Below are 22,391 nucleotides of genomic sequence, written 5' to 3' on the forward strand. Positions count from 1 at the left end.
TTATATTCACTAACTTTTATGTGATTAGAGGGAAGAGTATAGTCCTGATTGCACCCATGTACACAACACACACACACATTAAATAAGATATTTACATATAGGATTTTGTCATACAAACGGTTTCATGCGAGTAAATCAACAAGCATCAATGTTGTACGTAAAACGCCTTCGAAATGTTGCTTTTAAAAAGGCTGATTGTGGCCTCTCAGTTTCCTTGATTAAGTGCTGTCAAATGTCTTACCAAAGCTAAAGAATCTGCTACTTGCAATAAAAAGAAATTATATCGCTTAAATGGATTGTTTAATTTCTTAACAGATTAAAAAAGAAACGTTTTAGTTTTCATTTTCTCTACCAGAGTGCTCCACCCATAAGAGAGCATACATAATATACCAGAGAAAGAAGGAAAGAGAGAGGGAGGGTGAAAAAGGGGTGATGGTGGTGGTGAGGAGAGAGAGACGTTTGTTTTCTTATTAATAAAAAAAATGGCAAATCTAAGATAAAGTGTGGCATAAAATGAGCAGAAAAGGTGAAACCCCCATATATACATACATTATATATATATTTGTATGTGTGTGTGTGTGTTTCTCTTTGCCAGTTTCATAGGTTTCTTAATTAAATGTCAGTGAGAAAAATAATTATGTATTCCTTGTAAAAATACTTATATAGTAAGTAAACTTGCAGCATCGAAAATCATTTATGGATTGCTCGGTTATATAATTGTTGGATTTTCCCCAGAGATTTCTACACACCTTGACAGGAACTGGGAGGAAGGACGGAACGTAGAGGGAATGGCGGGGGTTTTCATATGTATGCAGTTGAATTTGTGGAATAGAGAGAAAAATATAAAGGAAAAATTGTTTTATAGAAATAAAATGGAGAAATAACAATAATAGAAATGTGCATTTTTCTCACAATTTTCAAAAATAAAAGACCAAAAACACCAGAAAAGTTTAATAGCATCTCTGTATGTGAAACATTTATTCATAAGTTGAATGTGTGTGTGTGTGTGTGCGTGTGTGTCAACCTGCCCTTATTATTTAACATATATACAATATAATACAAACGCATCTATGTGCATAAATGTATATGTATGTATATATGCATATATATGTGTACATATATATGTATGTAAGTACATATATATATATGTATATAAGTATATATTATATTATATATGTATATTGTATATATGTATATAATATATATATGCCAGTATATATGTATGTATGAATATATATATATATATATATATATATATATATATATATATATATATATATATATATATATATATATATTATATTAGAGAGATTTATATTGTGATATATTTTACTTATTTGTGCTGTGATTGAAATGTATAGACTCGGCTCTCTCATCCTAAATTGAATTAGATTAGAACATTTTGACAGATTGTTTCTCCTCGAGTGAAAATATCAGTTTTAAAAAAAAAATCAGCCCTTAAGGTTATTTCTCAGTATATACGAGTTACGATTTGGGAACGAACACACACAGACATATATGTATATATGATTTATGCAAGCATATTTTAAAATTGAGTGAACAACCACTAATATATGTGTTTGCTTATTTAGGGATCATTCTTTTATTTAAGCAAACATTGTTAAGCATAAAAGAATTCTCGAGCTTGATTATATATTTTATTATTTAGTTTTTATTGTTAAATGCTCTTCGGATAAAAAATAAATAAATAAAATAAAATAATGTATGTCCTATATCTATCGCTAGCATTTTTGTTTCTTCGTTGAATCATCTTCAGGTGACAAAAACAAATGAATAAAAAGGCTGGAGAAAAAACAGAATTTCAAAAAGCAGATGAGAAAATACTTGTGACGCCAGACGTCAAAAGAACAAACGGTTCCTAAATAAGCTTTCAGTTCATGAATTCATAAGTTATGTCATCTTATATTACACGAGGGGCGTTCCAAAAGTAATACCTCCTATTTTTTCATTTCGTCGAATAGGTAAGCGAGATTGTAAATTACATTGTTATTGTGAATGAACTTAAGCATTCATGACCTGAAAGTTTCATCTCTCTGCTGTATATATATATATATATATATATATATATATATATATATATATATATATATATATACTAGCATGGGTGCCCGGCGTTGCCCGGGTGTTTGGAGGTGTGTGTTGAGCAAAAAAAAAAAAAAAAAATGGTAGTAGGAAGGCAGGCTCGAACCCGTACCGCGAAGGAGGAAAAGAACGTGAAAAAATGTGACGTCTTTGCTGTTACGACCACCACCAAACCGGAAGTGACGTAGGTTTAAATTAAGGCTAGACAATCGAAAAGAGTGGATGACTATCGACAATATCGGCGAAAAAAAGCAACCCCTCCCTGTAGAAAAGTGCCCAGTTGAGGGCGAAGAAATTAATATTTTTAGCCAATTTTTCGGTATTTGTCGTCTGAAGGGTCAAGCTTCAAAACGATACTGATCTTATGAAAATCCGTCGTATCTGTGGAAAGTTTTAGGCAGACATGCAAACATACATACATAGATTTATATATTTGTAGCTCAAATTTTCGACCCAAACCGATTAAAAAGCTTACCCTATCTCTGAATACCCTTTTATGTAAAATTTCAAATGTTTAGACCAGAAATTGTCTGAGTAATTTGGTAGAGACAGCAGAGGTCAAAGTTTTTGAAAATTTGACCCCAATTATGCCCGCCTTAACATATTGTTTTGGGCTCAAATCAATTCATTAAGTTAGATTCATGTCCAAGGAACCTATATCTAAAATTTCAAGCGTTTAGACCCAAAATTGGCGGAGGAGTTTGGTAGAGTTCTCAAAGGTCAAATCGTTGAACTCTGAACCCTTAACAGCCAAATTTCTGGCCGAAAACCGATTACAGAGATTTTCCCAAATCTCACTACCCTGTATACCAAATTTCGAGTCTGTAGACCGAAAGTTGACGGAGTCATTGTGTAGAGAAATGTACACAGACAGACAGACAGACAGACAGATATAAGTGAAAATGTCTGTGTACATTTCCCTACCAAATAACTGTCAATTTTCGGTCTACAGACTCGAAATTTGACATATAGGGCATTGAGATTTGGGAAAATCTTTTTAATCGGGTTCCGGCCAGAAATTTGGCTGTTAAGGGGTGAAAGTTCAACGATTTTACCTTTGAGAATTCTATCAAACTCCTCCGCCAATTTTGGGTCTAAACACTTGAAATTTTAGATATAGGTTACTTGGACATTGATCTAACTTTATAATTTGATTTGAACCCCAAACAATAACTGCTAAGGGGTTAAAATTGGGATCAAAGTTTAAAAAACTTTGATCTCTGCGGTCTCTAACAAATAAGTCAGCCAATTTTTGGTCTAAACATTTGAAATTTTACATATAGTGTATTCAGACAGAGGGCAAGCTTTTTAATCGTTTCTTTTTGCTGAAAATTTGGCTTCCAACGGGTCAAAGTTCAAAAGATTTGACCTTTGCGGTTTCTAGCAAACTATTAAGCCAATTTTGGGCCTAAACATTTGAAATTTTACATAAAGGATTTAAGACTTTCAGCAAACTTTTTAATCAGTTTTTGGGTGAAAATTTGGCTGCCAAGAGGTCAAAGTTGAAATAGTTGACCTTTGCAGATTCTACCAAACTCCTCCGCATGTTTTGAGTTTAAACACTTGAAATTTTAGATGTAGGTTACTTGTATATGGGTCAGGCATTTTAATTTTATTTGAGCCCCAAACAATAAATGATAAGAGGTATAAAATTAGGGTCAAAGTAAAAGAAAATTTGATGTCTGCGGTCTCTAGCAACTTTTCTTTATGGTATTTAAGGAAGCCTATTATATAGAAAGGCATTACAATGCATATGCAAACTTTTAAATCCATACATACAGGGTGACATCCCCCAAACGGGCCCAAATCTGATTAGGCTCCGTTTTTTAATGTTTTGTCCAAATGAAATGAAACTTTGGTCATAACTAGTTTATTATATTCAAAACATCACATCAAAACACTAGGGTCTTTGGCCTTTTTTTCTCCGTTCTACAGCATATGTTCTAGATGGCCTCCATTTAGCTTTTGTTTTTTTTTTGGTCACCCTGCATGCATATAAAGCTATTAACAGTACATAGGGTCCGAGTAAAGCCGGGCTGAACTGTTAGTATATATATATATATATATATATATATATATATATATATATATATATATATATATATATACATACATATATATATATATACATATATAATTATTTTTTTTAATAAAGTGCTCAATTATAAGAGCCTATTATTTATGTTTTATTTTGTTTGCAGAAAGTTTAGATAAGTCATCAGTACCGTCGCTTTCAAACTCGATAATTAGGGGCCGTTTTAGATACCCATATCAAACTTTCTTCAGCTAATACTCACCTCCTAGGAGATGAGTATTGGCTGAAGAGAGCTTGATAGAGTTATCTAAAACGATCCCTAATTATCGAGTTTGAAACCGAGGGTACCGATGACTTATCTAATCTTTCTGTAAATAAAGTTATATGTATAGTGATTATATTTGTTGGGTCGCTATCAGTTCATAAAGTTTACTACTTAAAATACTTGAAATGTTAATTTAAAATAATTTACATTACATTCTTAACTTTGTTGTAAGCACGAAAAATATTTCTCGTTTATTCATACGGATAGATAAACAATATTTTGGTAACTTCGATATAGATTTATTTATTTTCAAATGTGACGTAAAGAAAGAAAAGAAATTAAAAATCAATTTGCCTTTTTACTGAAAATTTAGAAATAGATTGTTCATAATCAAGTCAGTCACTCTACGGAAAGTAACATTTGAACACTACTGTTAAACATTTGTCCCGAAAATAAAAGGATATTGCGAAACAGAACTATTTGTTATATTAAAATCCAAGCAGTCATTGAATAAGAATAATTAAAACAATGCAAATAATAATTAATAAAATATCCTTTTTAAAAACTAATATATAAATTAGCTAATCTTATGACTGATATCGCATGTACATAAGCATTATATAAGATAGATGGTACATCTATTGTTTAAATTTGAATTAACTTGAGATACAGTCTTTTAACTTCACCATTAGTGCGAGAAATGGGGCTCATTTCGCTTTCATTCATTTAGATATATATTTTGTAGAATAAATGTAGTATAAATGTAGTATAGTTATTATTCGGTATAGTGATGCAATTGAAAAAATATTTATGTTTCAACATTAAATACAACTTTGCTTTTCGTACGATAATGACATGGCGATATATATTTTATTTCCGAATTCATTTGGAAATCAAGATTTAAAAAAGGGGAGATCTGAGAAAGTCTAATACAATTCTTTGAAATACAACATAATGATGGTTGGTTGTTTTTGTTTTACGGCATATCAACCCTTTTCAGGTTATTTAATGCCGAATCCAAAGATTTTGAAGAATTTTTTTTAATAGAATATATTTGTCTTCAAGTCGGTTTCTATTTAACGCATAGTTGGGATCCTAACAGGTGCTACCACTCCGGGTCAGAGTGGACCTGTGAGCAATGGTAATTAAAGGGTGGTTCCACACTCCCCAAAGCCCGCAAGCTGGGGCCTCACCATTGGATACAGTTTAAGGTCATATCCAGGACCAACATAATGATAATCATGTCAAAATAAGACAAGCAACTATTCAATTAAATTCATGTTTTCATTTAGCCGGGTATTTTGCACACAATGTTTGGAGCACTAATTAAATATGTCAAAAACAAACAAACAAACAAACAAACAAAAAAAAACATATCGGGGCCTTGTTTTATTCATGTTGACGGCCAACGAACGCGCTAACTTATATACTTAATAGAGAGTTGGTTATACGAAACCTGGATACCATTCGATGGAATCTTAATTGTATAGCATTTTCTTTTACTTGAGAGCCCCCGCCCCTTATCAAGGTCCGAAGGCCACTAGAGAATAAGGGTTAATGAATATAAGGTGGTAGTGTAGTAATCGTTAATGGTGTAAATTGGGTAGGATTTGATTATTTATGGGGACGGCTCAACAAGAACTTTGAAAGCTGCCGTGGAAATAGGCCTGCGGAAAAGGGTTCCACTGACGGGCAGTTCTGGGAAATAAACTTTGTTCATGGAATCTGCGTTTAGATTTAGGTATAGTTAGAGAGTGGGGGCATCGCAGATAGTGGTTGTAGTTAGTCAAGTGTTTTGTGAAAGTTTGACAAAGGGGAACGGATTGAAGTTTAGTCAAGCACTTGCCATTCATATAAATAAAACATACGCAGATACCTCTAAGTTAAAAAAATACATTTCTCACCACTTGTTGCATACAAAATTCGCCAAAGTTGGAAGTAAATGATTCGAACCAATAACCATTAAGGAAAATACGATTAAAACAAGCAAACTTGGATTTGCTTAAAATTAACACCTTTCGAAAAGAACAAAAAATTGTTCTGTTCGCACGCGTGTTTTCCAAATGTACACGCGAATTGGTTAAGCCAGTTGATTGGTTGGATTGTAATGAATGTTATTGAGAAAAAAAAAGAGAGGTGTAAAGATTAATACTCTTCACCTATTTTATGGATTCTAATTTATTTTTTTAGCTATTAAGAATACATTTAGCCAATTAAAAATGATGTTATATGTATATATATATATATATATATATGTGTGTGTGTGTGTGGGTGTGTATATATATGTGTGTGTGTGTGCATATATACCTATAAAGATGCGCATATATATACGTATATATATACATCAATACTGTATATATATATGCATATATACGCGTATATATGTATATATACGTATATATACGTGGATATATGCATATAACGTGTATATACATACACGTATATACATATATAGATATACGTATGCATATGCATGTATATATACTTCTATATGTGTGTGTATACCTATATGCATATATACGTATATTTATATATATGTATGTATACGCAGATACACGAAGGTGTGTAATCAGAGCTAACACTACCAGTGACAAATCGCATAAGATACCATAAATTAAGAAATTCAGAACAAACTGATAAAATTAAAAAATTAAAATAGATTTATACAGCAACTTAGAACTAAGGTATTGAGTAACAACAAAAAGGAATAACCACGACATTTTTCTCCATTTCTTTGTTTAGTTTACTTCTCATAAGAAACAGAAGCTCATTATGCAATGCACACATATACCCAAGCATCTACCCTTCTGAATAAGTTTTTCTTTACTGGCCTTGTATGCAAGTTCTCAAAATTCGGTTATTAGATCATGTTAAAATCATAATGGTTCATCAAAAATCTCAATTAGAAGGTGACTTCGCTGGTTCCACCAATCGCTTTGCTACTACTTGTATCTCAACCTGATAGTTCCTAAAAGAAAAAAAAAAGAAAAAAAAACACAACAACAACAACACACACACACACACGCGCGCGCGCGCGTGCACGCGCACAAACAAAACTTAAAGACAGTGCCTACACGGTAAAAGTAGCCACGCCTGACCTCCAACATCTATAACCTTTAGAAATGGACTTAAGAATAGTTCGCAATTGCAGCCAAGGAAGCCCCCAAACATAAATCCTGGTATGCAGCGAAACATGGCTTTATTAAAATGATAGGAACTATCTTAACCCACCTATGGTGATTGCTTAAGAGAAAAAGAAGGAGAAAAGAAAGAACAAGAAACGGAAGAAATAAGAGAAAGTAACGAGAGGAAAAAAAGAAGGAAATGAGAGAATGAAGAGAGGGAAACGAAAAGAGAAACATGTATCAATTTTGTGCTCATATGAAACAAAGAAAGTTGCGGTTAAACTTATTTGAAATAACTTATAACAGACAAAAGAAAGGTTATTAATATTCTTGTTGGATGTCACTGAAAAACTTATAAAGTCAAGAGAAATAGAGTGGATCGAAAGCGACAAGATAAAAGCTGAGAAAGCTAGAGTGAGACAGAGCGACAGATAGAAAGAGAACGAGACAATGCGAAAGAGAGAGGAAAGATAGATAGATAGACAGACTGAGAGATAGGTAGATAGATAGATAGATAGATAGAGAGAGAGAGAGAGAGAGAGAGAGAGAGAGGGGGGGGGATATATGACCGCGGATAAAGGCTAAAAAGACAATTTTCTTTGAGATATGAGCAGTATAGACTAATGAGGCTGAATGAAAAAAGATGAAATAGATTTTCAAATCTCTTCCAGAAATGAAACTGAGAATGAAATGACGACAATGGAGTAGGGGGCAATACGTGAAGGTAGGGGATGGAAGTGATGTCCAAGTCTGGTAATAGGTTGTTGGTGGTGGTAATATGCGTAGAGGCAGCAGTGGGGAGATAATACACAAGAGAGCCAAATGAAGTTTTAGGTCAGATTTTGTCATTAAAGAAAAATAAGAACTCGTTTTCATTTTATCCAAACTGGAACTAATTCTACATACAGAAGACCAAATCATGCATATATTCGTATACAAATAAAAGATAGATAGATAGATAGAGAGAGAGAGAGAGAGAGAGAGAGAGACAGACAGAGAGAGAGACAGAGAGAACGCGAGAGAGAATAACATTCAATAACTTAAGATATTAAGATGTGTAATTTGAAGTACTCAATGTCAATAAAACACACTAAAACAGGAAAGTCTGACTAAAATTACAGCATTGCCAGGCCCTGTTATTCAAATACAGACGGAAAATGTTTCGATAGTATTCGCATTAATTTTCATATAAAGCCATAGAATTACGCCATTTAATTTTCCACATATAAATTATTATCATTTCTGATGACCTACAAAAAACCAATTAGAATGAACGATTTCCTTCCGAATTTATTTTTGTCTGATTTGTTATTTGCTTTCCTGCTTTCTCTTGCCACATTAAATAGTTTCTTCTACGGGGCTAGAAAAACACGTATTTTACTCGCTAAAATTTTATCATGGGGTATATATATATATATATATATATATATATATATATATATATATATATATATAACTACTTCATTTACTCACATAAAATTAATATACGAAAGTATAGATTTATGCGTAAACTTTAAGTATTTACTTTAAAAGTGCTCAATATGTAGGTAGAGCTAGTTAGTAATTTATAAAATGTATATGGCGATTAAGCTACACTGAATATTCGGCGTTTCATCCACTCTAGGATTCGTCAGGCTTATGCGCATAAGCCTGACGAATCCTAGAGTGGATGAAACGCCGAATATTCAGTGTAGCTTAATCGCCATATATATATATATATATATATATATATATATATATATATATATATATATATATATATATATATATGGAGTGTCACCGCTTATCAAGGCCCGGAGGCTATTCTAGGACAAGGGTAAAGAGTAGATAGATGGTGAGACAAGATGATCAGTAATGGTGGAACTTGGGTAAAGCTCGATTATTTAAGACGACGGCTCAACAAGAATCATTTACATTTGACTTGAAAACGACCATGTTATAGTCAGCCAGGAAGCAGCCATACGGTATTATATTCCACTGACGAGCAGTTCTAAAAATTGACTGTTCGTTAGTTTTAGGCACAGATAGAAAGTGAGCAAAGTTGTTGACAGTTGTTGTTGTAGATAAACGAGTATTTGTTGCGAACATTGTACAGAGGAGACCATAGATTGGAGTTCAGTCGAACACCTGCCATAAAAGTAACGATAGAGCAATGACAAACTCGCAACGTCTCTCCTGTAATAAAGAAATAGGGAGATGAAAAAAGTCCTCGCCCACTAAATTTCGAAAATGGTTCTGTACACTCTTCAGTTAGTTTTAAGAGATCAAGGGGCTCCCTCGTGAAGCTAACGCTTCATTTCACTACCCGTTTGTCTTTATTATAAAGTGAACGATAATGTAGAAAGAAGGTATATATAATAATGACAGTTACTAAAAAACCTTTTCTTGTGTAAAAGTCATTAGTTAATTCATACGAGGCTTTGATATAATGTATATTTTCTTGTAATACTTTCTTCAAATGTGATTCAATTCTTTGTTTTGAAGAAAGTATAAATTAGACCTACAAGTCACATGAACAAAATAAAGTTTTTTTCCACACATAATTTACCTTATTTGGACATTAGTAGCATTATAACGTAAATACATAATATTGTTTTTCAAAAGAAACTTATTTCTAATCTGATTTAAGTATATCTTCGCTCTATCAGTAATTTGGTCCCTAATGACGCGAAATTAATTAGGTACTATCTTTGGATTTCTTGTAAGACTTTACTCTAGAAAAAAAATTATAGGCGATACATGACTTTTTTTTTTTTATTACATTGCCGAAGAGATATGCAGACAGACAGAAACAGCACATTTAGTTGTTTAATTTAATATTAAAAGAAATGTTTTCTTTTTTTTTTCAATATTTAAATAATAAAGTAACTCTCCTAGCGTAGAAGTATTACTTTTTTGTAACTTTTTTGCTTTTATTGTTAAAAATCCGAAATGATTTCTTGCAGAACATTACCAAGTAAAAAGGAACAAACAAACGAGGGACATTCCAAAAGTAATACTTAATATTTTTATTACACCCGAATGGATCAGAGGGGCGTGTAAATTGCATTGTTATGATGACCGAACTGATGCATTCATGTTCTTAAAATTTCATCTCTCTGATGTAGATATTGACAGTGTCAAACTCTAAAAATGCAACCTCTGACATGGATGTTCGGCAGAAGCAGAGATTCGTCATTGAATTCCTCCACGCAGAAAAATTTAAATCGACCAATAATCACCGGCGTCTGTTGAACGTTTATGAAGCGAATATAGTTAATGTCAGCACAGATAGGAGATGAGTTCATCGATTTCAGAGTGGCGATAGGGATGTGAGTGACAAAGCGCGCTCCAGACTTTTACAACTGATGTATCAAAAGAGGCAACCAAAAATGCACTGAAAATGGTGGTAACTATGTAGAAAAATAAATTCTGAAGCACAAAAGGTCACTCGTTTTAATAGTACCACTCCTTTCTTTGTAGCTCTCCAACGTTTTAGCTTTTGAGATAAAAATAGGAGGCTTTACTTTTCGAACGACCCTTGTAGATATCGTTTACTGATAAAAGGCTAGTACAATTATAAAGCTAGGAACGAAACCCTAGGGATAAAAAATCGAATTAGACGAAACTTTTGAATTCAATTCCCTGGATGTTGGAAAATAAGAAACAACAAATGGAATATATCAAGTGCAATTGAATTTCGATAAGAACACTACAGGAAGAAAAAGCTATAAATTAATAGAACTGTTCGTATGTTAGTACGGCAGTTATCATTAGAGGCCGATCAAGTGAAGCTGACGAAACTGAATAAATGAAGAATTCTATATATATATATATATATATATATATATATATATATATATATATATATACTGGTTTTTCCCCGAGGGATATATAAACTGTCTCTAATAAGTTGTTTGCTGTTCTTCCACCATTTAACGAAACACGTGTAAAACACAATAAAATATTATGAAAGTAAAAATAGATATACATTTAGCTTTAGAATGTTCAGTACTGATATATATATATATATATATATATATATATATATATATATATATATATATATATATTCCTTCTCATTATGCATACAGGTTTGTGAAAGAAGCTGGTAAAGCACGCAAAAAGGGTAGAAAAAGTTGTAGCCATAAAACGGAAAACTGGTGAAGCGAAAGCAAAAGTTTCGTAAGTAAATGTTAAATATACAACCCTTTTATTCTTTCTGTTTGATATACATCTTAATATGAGATACGCAATATTAGGTGGATCAATATATATGTTGACGGTATATGGACATGTATAGAAATAAATATTAAAAGAGAAAGTTAGTTTGCTTGAAGCATTGCTGTTAAATAAAATATAAGTGTATAAAAGGTTTTAGCAAATGCAAATTAAAATATTACTTTGCTTTTTGAGATTTAGAAATTTTAACTTTACAAAGATTTAATGATGAAGCAATATTCATTATTAAATTATTAATTAGTTATGCTTTTAACATATTCATTCATTTTAAATTCATTAAAAGCTGTTTTTGTTTGTGTTTCGGATTATATTTTTAGATACGGATTGATAATTAGTGTTATTTGGATTATTCAGACTACTGTTCTCACCTTGAATAACGGAATGCGAACGAACTATTCTTTTGGATTAAATAAAGGTTCCCTCCGAAATTCCGTACACATTCTCGGTATCGACAAAAACAGTCTGATCGAAACGTTGTGAGAATATAACCCAAAATGAAAACAGTAGAATCAATAATTCCATGTTATTGTTTTTATTTTGTCTCTGCAATTTTTAAGCGTTTTAGCGTTTCATTTAACATTTTTAAGATAAAAAAATATTTTTGGTGTAAGAAAAATATGCAATAAATAATCGCCAAACAAAAAACAAAACAAACAAAAACAAAACAAACAAAAAACAAAACAAAAACAAAAAAAGAACATTAAATTAAAATAAAATTTTCCAGATTTCAAAATACATTACAACTTCAGAATTTAAAATAACATTTTAATCTAAAATATATGCATGAACAAGCAGTGTAAGTGAAAATTTTCGACGATTTCTTTTCTATATTTGAACACAATAATATCGATTAGTTGAAAGTGGACGTGGTTTTTGCATATCGAAGGTGGGAAATTGAGATTCGCATATTTCACAACTGCATTGATATGTAACTGAATATAATAGACTTGACCAATGTATTTGAACTCGGTTTGCCTTTTCGAGAGTCAATATTAATCCATTTACACATTTCATTATTATAAGACAATAAAAAGATTACGCTGAAGAAGAAGAAGAAGAAGAAGAAGAAGAAGAAGAACAACAACAACAACAACAGCAACAACAACAACAACAACCGATTACAGATAAGTTAAAATAAAATAACTACACTACTAAAATAAAAACGAAAACACTCCTTGAATAAAAGGAACATGAGACGAACATAAGCGAATGAAATTACTTGTTGAAAAGCCTGACAATGTCAAAGACTAATTTAACAAGCCCCTAACAAAACGAACAAAAATAATAATAAAAAACAAACAAAACAAAAACAAACAAACAGTGCTATCAACATGAGTTGGTGACAAAAATATCCGGTGAGTATCGGAGAGGATAGAAAGGAGGAGAAGTGATATAACATCATCCAAAGCATGAATTGAAGTGGGCGAGGAGCACTGAAATATTGAGGATGCTTATTGGCACTCAGATTACCGGGAAAAACCGCCGCTGCTACATTAATTAGAAGCTGGTTGTCATTCAAGCTGTAAGCAAACCGAGCGGTTCTTATCAATGTGGTGTGAAAACTTCAAGTGAGTACTAATACATGAATAAATAATCCCAATAATCACAAGCATACGTCGTCATTCTTTTCATAAATCTGTCTTTAATTGGAGGAGGTGGAGGATAGTTGTAACAACCAGCATTAAAAAAAAATGGTCAAGTGCGTGCAATGTTTCTAATAAAAAAAAAAACTTTAAGCGTCCCCATTTATTTTGCCTCCCCACGATGTCAGAATTAGATATGCGGTTGATTATTCACGTGGAAAAAATCCAGTTCTTCAAAAGGTGAACTTTGTAATTAGAGTAAAAATAAAAATTGCCTCAGTCTAAAAGCATTTCTCCTTCATTGAGCGAGGAATTGTAGCATCAGAACAGATATTAAACTTTATTGTTCGATTGAGCGTCTTTTCCACATGAAATTAAAAAATGAATTTGAAAAATATCACAGTACAACGTAAAGTTAAAGAAAACGATTTTTTAAGTTAGAAAAGAAAAAGAAAAATGACTTCAATTCAAAAAGTAATTAATTTGCTTACTTACTCAAGAACGAAACGTAGTTTAAAAAATACGATGGCTAGTTCTGTCGTGATAACTCGTCTTAATGAAGGATGAGAAGTTGAATAAAGTTTCGGAATGAGTTGTTGGCAAGTTAGTCGCACATCAAAATCGGAACACAGTCTCAGTAGGTTGTGGTTCTATGGCTAAAGACTGAATATTCTTTTAGGTACAAACACAGCATAATATAAACCCCAAATTGAGTATATCAAAAACAATAAAAAAAAATCGTGATACTAACAACAATAGCAAATAATACGAAAAAAGAAAAAAAAAAAAGCAACGCAAAAGAACCATAATCTTGTCATAAACGAAAACAAATAAAAACGGAGTAGCTAAATCCACTCGGTCTAAAAAGACGCAAAGGGCGGAGGAAACAAATATGATTAGGGTTTGCATTTTTGTGAGAGAAAAAGAGAATAAGAAGTGGGGTCTGGAGAAGATGAGATCAAAATTAAGCACCATAGAAAATAAATAAAAACAAAAAAAAAACAATGCCAATGAAAATGAGCGGCTAAATGAAGCGATCAGGAAGAAGTTGAAAAATTAAAATTAGTATCTCGTGCCGAATTATCGCTAAAAAGACAAGCATTTAATAAAAGAAAAAAAAAATCCTAATACTGTCTGAACCTCCCCTGTAATCAATAATGATAAACACACACTCACACACGCATATATATATATATATATATATATATATATATATATATATATATATATATATATATATATATATATATATGTGTGTGTGTGTGTGTGTGTGTGTGTGTGAGAGAGAGAGAGAGAGGAGGATAAAGAGAGAGAGAGAAAGCCCAGATATGGTTAATATCAAAGAAAGTAATATATATGCAATATACACAATAAACACTTAACTGACATGTCCTCAAGCGCGCGAATAAATAATAGAAAAGAAAAAAACATCATAAAGCGATACATAATAAGGAAACATCATAAAGCGATAAATAATCTCTTTTAAAGATAAAAAGAGAAAATTTTGTGTTCATAGATATTGTAAAGTGTACACATATAACTGTGGCTCAAATTATAGATAAAACGGAGACAGTTGTGTGTGTGTGTTGGGAGTGATGAATACAACGAATACGCCTTCTTTTGTCCACAAATGAGATGTGACAGTTAATATAGACATCGCGATTTTAATGAAGATATTTGCACAAAGAAGATCAGATTTATTTAACACACACACACACACACACACACACACACACACACACACACACACACACACACACACACACACACACACACACACACACACACCTGTGTGTGCATATTGTGCATATACCCATATGTGATAATTTACACACAAATAGAAAGAGAATGTTTATGTCTCTTTAAAATTTGGAGACAAAATCAACAGCGCACGGTGACTGGCAATTTCTCATCTTGTGTTCTTCAGACAATATTCTAAGGAACACAAGGCGAGAAACTGTCGGTCACTATGCACTGCGAACTTTCGCCAAACTTGGACCTACCTACACATGATCTACAACTATAGCAAGTATATATATATATATATATATATATATATATATATATATATATATATATATATATATATAAACACAGTTTCGCTTTATTACAACTCTTCAGTGTAGCTATACAATTAAGTATTCATGCTGAGATCGAAACTTGACTGTTTTGACAACATGCAATCAGCACAAACCCTATTACAAAGAGTGATATCTACGTGCTTATATTAAACATTTTCAAGAGCTGAGGGTGCTCTATCCTTTTACGAATAGCATTATCGTTTATGCCCACCGGCGATGTCACATATTAGATTAGTCAAATCACAAACAGTTCGGTGGGCATTCGTGGCCATTCGCAATTATATATAGTTACGGTAAAAAAGAAGTCCATGACAGCTATCAGTCTTATGTTAATGAAATCATTTCTGATAACAGACGTTCGCATTAAGTAACACTAGGTTTTCAAACACCCATTCACATTTATTTACACACATATACTATATCATGCACGCACACAATCATAGATTGTGAAAACATACTTCTGTTGACTGAATAACTTTCTTTAGCTAGTTTTAAACATATTTGATAAGTTGAAGTGCATCTAAGCACTGTATATAATAACAGGATTACATAAAAACTTTTCCTGAATTTAAAGCCCATTACTTCATGTACTAAGACAAATATAAAAATATTTGAGATCTAAATTCAGCTTATAAATAAGATATTTGATATGTAAAGATATATGTATATGTATGTGCGTAAGTTATCTTAAAGCAATCTATATAATACGTAGGCATGAATAGGGATAAAGTGATAAGCAAAGAACGATTTAAATAGTTTAATCTGACGGTTTAATAAATGCTAATCTATATAAATGAAACGGAAGATATATGCAAGTGTGTCTGTGTGAAAATATTTAACTGATAAATTCTTAAACTACTGGTCAAATAAAACTGAAATTAACAGGCAATAGTAATCATACACCAATGAGGGGTTATAACGAGTAAAATCTTTGTTAGAATGGATGAATAACGCCTACAGAAATATGTCAGCAAGTTGAAATGCAAAATGATCATTTCAATTTGCCGACATATTTCTATTACTTTTGCGTATGCACAAATTCATTCATAGCTTGAAGTCATTTAAATTTAAATCTTTCTTATCTATCTGTTGATAGCTCAAACGGTAGAGAACCCGACTGGAGCGCTAAATGTTTTGGTTTCGATTCTAGCTGATGGCACCAAAGTCATTTTTTTTTAAAAAACCTTTTGAAATCAGTACTATATATTAGGTACAATATGATATTCAATAAGACATTGGCTCTGTGATAATAAATACGAAAATCTCTCTCTCTATATATATATATAGTTTACATTGTTTTAAGGTCTTATTCATTGATTTTGACGATCTTATAATATATATATATATATATATATATATATATATATATATATATATATATATATATATATATATCATAAGATCGTCGAAATTAATGAATAAGACCTTAAAAAAATGTAAGCTCACAAGCTTTTTAAAAAAGTTATCTATGTTTGTATATAAATCAGTTAAAATTAATGGCTGCAACACAATCAGATTCACTTTCCTCTCCCATATATATAATTCAGAAAACGATGTTTATAATACGTATGTAGTTGTGGTCGATTAAATTAGCATTTCTAAATTAAAGTTGATCTAAACAAACGATATTTATAAAAGGAAAAAAAATTACATATCGGATAAAAAGGAAACCAAGTAAAATAAAAACAATAAAGTCAAACAAAACTTATATTTTCGATGATTAGAAGACACTCAAACTTAAAGAATATTTAAAAAAAAAAAAAAAAAGGCGATACTTTCTCTACCTTCCTAAAAAACCACAACTAACATTTCTCGTCTTTTGTGTAAACTTTTTACTTTAGAATTAACTTTTTGCTCGAATGGATGAAGTCTGCCGCCCCTTTAATGACTCTCTTAGATTTATTTGGCAAAATGTGTCTTAGTACCCCCCACCACCACCACCACGCCTGGTTTCATGAAATTCTGTTTTGTCACAAATCAGATTGCGAAAATAAAAGAACATTTTTTCCTTCCGCCTTTCATTCCAGCTTTTTCTGATTAAACAAACAAAAGCCGAACTATAATATTGTTGTTTTGAATAATGCATTGTATATATCAGTATTTGTGAAAGCAACGAAAAGATAAAATGTAAAAAAAAGAAGAGTATTTTTAAGATACGCCCATAAAATAGTCGCGATTTTCGATGAAAATGCTATTTCGAACAAGCGTGACTAACTGATTCACAGAAAGAGCCGTTCTTTGAAATGCTTGGACGTATGTAAAATAAAATATGCCCAACGCGGAAATGATACAGCAAACAGAAGCGTGACATACAAACCAACGGATACATCTAAAATAAGATATGTCTATTCAGTATACTCATTTCGCAATGAAAGTGACAGATCGAGCCTTTTTATAGAGATACTTGAACGCATCTCAAACCCCTCTTTCCTCCAAGAACCCTCCCCCCAAAAAAAACCCCCAGAGTACATCCGTAGATTTAATAAAGGAAATAAAGACATTATTGGTGATAAAATACTAAGAGCCAACTAAGAAGAGAAAGGATAACTTGAAGGCGACTTTTCTGATTTTTCTGACAAAAAAAGGAATAGATGTCTTTTTAAGCTTCTTTAACAATACACACTGCACAGCGGAAGTTTTTTTTTTGTAAACAAATGCGATACTCACATAACAACGCATAAGTTAATTTAGAGATTAAAAAGAAAACAACTCTTTTCAAAACTTATTGTAAATATTCTTAAAACAGGCCAGTTTTTTCTTATGCACAAGATAAAAATAATTAACCACAAGATAAAAGCATTAACTACATTGGAAGGTTTTCTTTTATTGATACAAGGAGCCAATTTCAAGGGGGGAGGGAATACAACACCCGTTTACTTAGGAGGTAAAAAAAATAATCATTATATCTCGACCCATAAAATGAATACTTCTTACCTTAAAATTCAATTAGTATTTCGAAAACAGAAAAGGTGGCATTTCTGAAATAAGAACGTAAAAGAAAAAGAAAAAAAACTATACGCAAAGCTATGAAAACAGGAGAAAAAGTTAAGTTAAGAAGAAAAGAGAAAAAAGAAAACAAAAAGAAGAAAAAGAGCAAGAAAAGAAAAAGGATAAAAGACGAAGAACGAAAAGGCGAAGAAAGGAACAAGAAAGAAACAACCAAGAAAGAAAAAACGCCTTGTCTGCAATGCATCAATATTTAACAATAAAAGCGAATCTTATGACGAGTGATACTTCAGGTTTTATTGAGATTGGCATTTTATATAATCTTCAATAAAGTCATTAAGCATGAACAAACATCCGAAAGTTGACAATTTTTGGAATTTATTTTATTTGCTAAAAACGAATTTTCAATAAATGTGTGCGTGTGTTTGTTTCACCACCAAAACTTTATTATAAACGCGATGTCCTATCATTACACGACAAGTGTCAGATTAAGTAATTTACCAATATGCTCTCGTCCTATCATTGGAATATTTATTGATGATACAAGTAAATAACTAACTAACTAATCCACTTCTCACACATTAACGCCGTACTATCGTTTCATAGATCATCAAATCACCAGAAGTATATTCATATAATAGAATTTTGAACGCCCGTTGAAATTTGAAAACAAATCGAAACTGATCCGTAAAAAACGAATTCATCTATTAATATTTCCAGGATGTTCGTATCTCTGATCCAGGTGAGATGTCGATGCGTGGGTTCTTTTTTTTTCTTTCAAACAGATAATTAGCAACACGCGTGGAAGAAAAACCGGAGACTATTGAATCTATGAACATACTTTGTTAATTTTATCCATGAATCCATTTTTCTTAACTATTATCTCTGATCGTCGTTAGAGAATCGTAAGCGTTCATACCCATCATGACTTAACATTACCTAACCTTCTACGTCCTACACGACAACTCAATTTAAATCCATATCTGTTTTATAACCACCTGATTAAACACAACCAATCAGACATTTATCGCCCATGAGATAAAATCTTATTAATCAAACATAAATAGCTTCATCTATAGTTTATTCTAAAAATATATTAACCTAAATAATATGTAACACTTTCATAGCTATCGTATGAGCCAAGCTTAATTATACGGAGGTTATTAAGTCACGTGATAATAAAGTACAAAAAGTAATATCAGTTTTATGTATTTTCTTTTATTGGTGTTTCTTCTTTCACTAAGTTCATTTTTTCGGGAATTTCAATAATTTTTTGCAAAATAAAAAGAAAGCGTGCATTCTTATTACTATGCAGGTGTTATAATCATAAGACTACACCTGAAAAAGGAGTTATGAAAACAGCGCTTCATCTTCACATAGATAAACTTTCTAAAACAAATACAAAGATAAATAAATGCCTAATAAAATTTAGGGCGGGTTTTGTTGAATATACCTAATTTAAGAATTGTTATATCAAAGTTGATGGCTAATCTGAACATGCGCGTGAAAAAATGCATGATGAGATGTTAAAAGTTGGTCATACCTAGACTAGATAAACAAGAACCGGAAACTGACCAATGTTCAGTTTGATTCGTCTAACAATAATGATTGCAATAGTATAAGATTGAAAAATAGTTTTTCAGCCTCTAATAAAAATAAGATACTAAACGAGAAGTATTCTTAAAAAGCGTCTATTAAATTTTCACGTTTAAAGATGAAAATGTGACAGATCAGTATGTTCAAACTCTTGAGTCAATCTAACCCCAAAATCTTAGGCGGATATCCATATTTTTTATTATAAATTGACAGATCAGCTTTTAAAAAAGCTTGATTGTGAAGTATTTTGTTTTAATATTAAGATTTATTTAACAAGAACTTAAGATTAACCGATAGAAAAAGCCCCCCACTTCTCGTAAAATGGGGACACATTTCAAAATAGTATTTTAAATGTCCATGTTTATTTGCTTTCCCACGAGGACAAATTTAAAAACAAAGTAATTTTGTAAGAGGTACGGTTGAGTGCGACAAAAATAAACATTACTCCAGTCGAGAAAGATTTATATTTTGGTCGAAGACAGAAAAGATACTACACTTTGATTTCAGCCCAAATATTTTCCTTTTTTAAGAGTTCGTGAACAAATCCGGTGATTTTTACGACTTCGAACTTTTTCCGGCAATGCAGGAGTAAAAAATAAGAATGAAAAAGTATGAGAAGTTTGTCAATTTGAAAGATCACGATGATAATACAGCGATGCGTTAGTGGGGATAACAACAGCATTAAAAAGTGAACGACAGACGGCATGAAAGTAAGATTATTTGCAGAGGGGGTTAACTTCTTGGGACAATTTTCTCTAATCACTAGGAAGAAACAAAGCTGCTAATAATGCGTTATTTTGAAACAAACATTCGCCATTTTGTTTTTCGTTATTTTTGAACGCTGATCATTATGTTCGAGGCATTTCGAAGATGATCGAACGCAAAAAAGCTTTGTTAAGCTGTTAAAAACGGGAGAGGCAGAGAGAAATATCCTGTACCAAAAATAATGAATAATATTAAAAAAACAAAAACAAAACAAAAAAAACAAAATCGGATATACTTAATATGGGTCCATTTAATCTGCGCGTCTAACGATGAAAATTCTTTTTGAAACTGAAGCGAGAAAATTGAGGAAAATGATATTTCAAACCAAATAAGCTGAAGATTTAGCTTGACAGACCACATAAATTTAAGGTTAAGCTTGGCAAACAAAATAAAGTAAAAGTTGCGGCTTGACAAATAAAATACAATTTAATTTCAAACTTAGGCTTGAGAGGCCAAAAAATTTTTTATTTCAAACTTAAGCTTGAGAGACCAAATGAAATCTATTTCTTGAAATAACTTCCAAACTGTCGCATCAATCCAACGCACATTTTAGCTGAAGATCATTTTTTTTATATAAAGGTAGATAATGAAGGTCTTAAAAGAAATATTCAGATTTATTGAAAATATTGAAGCCTGACAGACCAATTGACTAACTGACGGGCAAAACATTCTCATCGATATGCGAAGATGCATCTAAAAACCGAGGAAAAAATATATTCGTTTAAAATTGTGACTCATATATTTTATATTGTTATCAAAATATTAATGACCTTTTCTTTCGTTTGTTTCAGCTCGGCCAGTAATTTCTTGGTCTAATTTTCAACAATTCTCAGTTGTCTTAATAATAGAAGGTCCATACATAGAATAAAACACGAGTCTAAATCTAAGTAGAGAGAGAGAGAGAGAGAGAGAGAGAGAGAGAGAGAGAGAGAGAGAGAGAGAGAGAGAGAGAGATGGAGGGATGGGGTGTCGAAAAATAAGGAATATCTTAAATTGACAAATTACTTAAAATGACACACTAATTTATCAGAATTGTCTCTGTGATGATAAGCCTCTTGTGTGGAGCCCTCTTCTTTCAATGTCAGCTCGTTTATTTAGAAACAAAAGAGCTCAGCATCAGTTTTAGAAATCAAGCCGATCAACTTAAAAAAATAATAAAAAAATAAGCAACACTCCCTCCACCTCTTACCGCCGTTTCTTTCTTCCTAATGTAAAATAAATCTTATTAGAACCCACACTCTGTGATATAACTAGATAAAAAAGTTTTTATCCCTCTATATATACATTCCCTCATCTGTAATAGTATAAAAACGCATCACGCTGATGAAAGGGCAAAGCGTTCCATCTTTTTATTAACGATATGTTTAACTCCGTAACTATATTTGGGGTTTAGGTGTAATTTTTTTGCGGGCGACAAAAATAAAAGAAAGATAGAACCCCTGTTTTAAGATCTGAAGTATGAAATTTACTAATTTTCTTAAGAACAACACAAACTAAATAATAATAATAATAATAATAATAATAATAATAATAATAATAATTCGATAATCTTTGCAAATTAGTTTGCGTTATAAACTATTATTTGATAACGCAAACTAATTTGCAGAGGTTATATATATATATATATATATATATATATATATATATATATATATATATATAAACGATGAT

General features: G+C 31.6%; 1 protein-coding gene and 1 long non-coding RNA gene across 7 annotated transcripts in view; one reads left to right on the forward strand and one right to left on the reverse strand.

Moving 5' to 3' along the window:
* Positions 1-22,391, forward strand: part of LOC145245801 (uncharacterized) — a 454,171-nt gene that overhangs the window by 316,854 nt on the left and 114,926 nt on the right. The window lies entirely within an intron of this gene.
* The window catches only part of LOC145245799 (uncharacterized), a 445,127-nt gene that overhangs the window by 245,489 nt on the left and 177,247 nt on the right, over positions 1-22,391 (reverse strand). The window contains exon 1 of one of the 4 annotated variants that reach the window (XM_080107445.1): positions 18,348-18,574. The exons of the other annotated variants lie outside the window; for them this stretch is intronic. The gene's annotated coding sequence lies outside the window, so the exon portion shown is untranslated. Of the gene's footprint in view, positions 1-18,347; positions 18,575-22,391 lie in introns of those variants that run through there. 4 annotated transcript variants of the gene reach the window in all.

Source organism: Euprymna scolopes, chromosome 23 (genome assembly GCF_053919585.1).
Source record: "Euprymna scolopes isolate OS-2025 chromosome 23, ASM5391958v1, whole genome shotgun sequence".
Taxonomy (NCBI): domain Eukaryota; kingdom Metazoa; phylum Mollusca; class Cephalopoda; order Sepiida; family Sepiolidae; genus Euprymna; species Euprymna scolopes.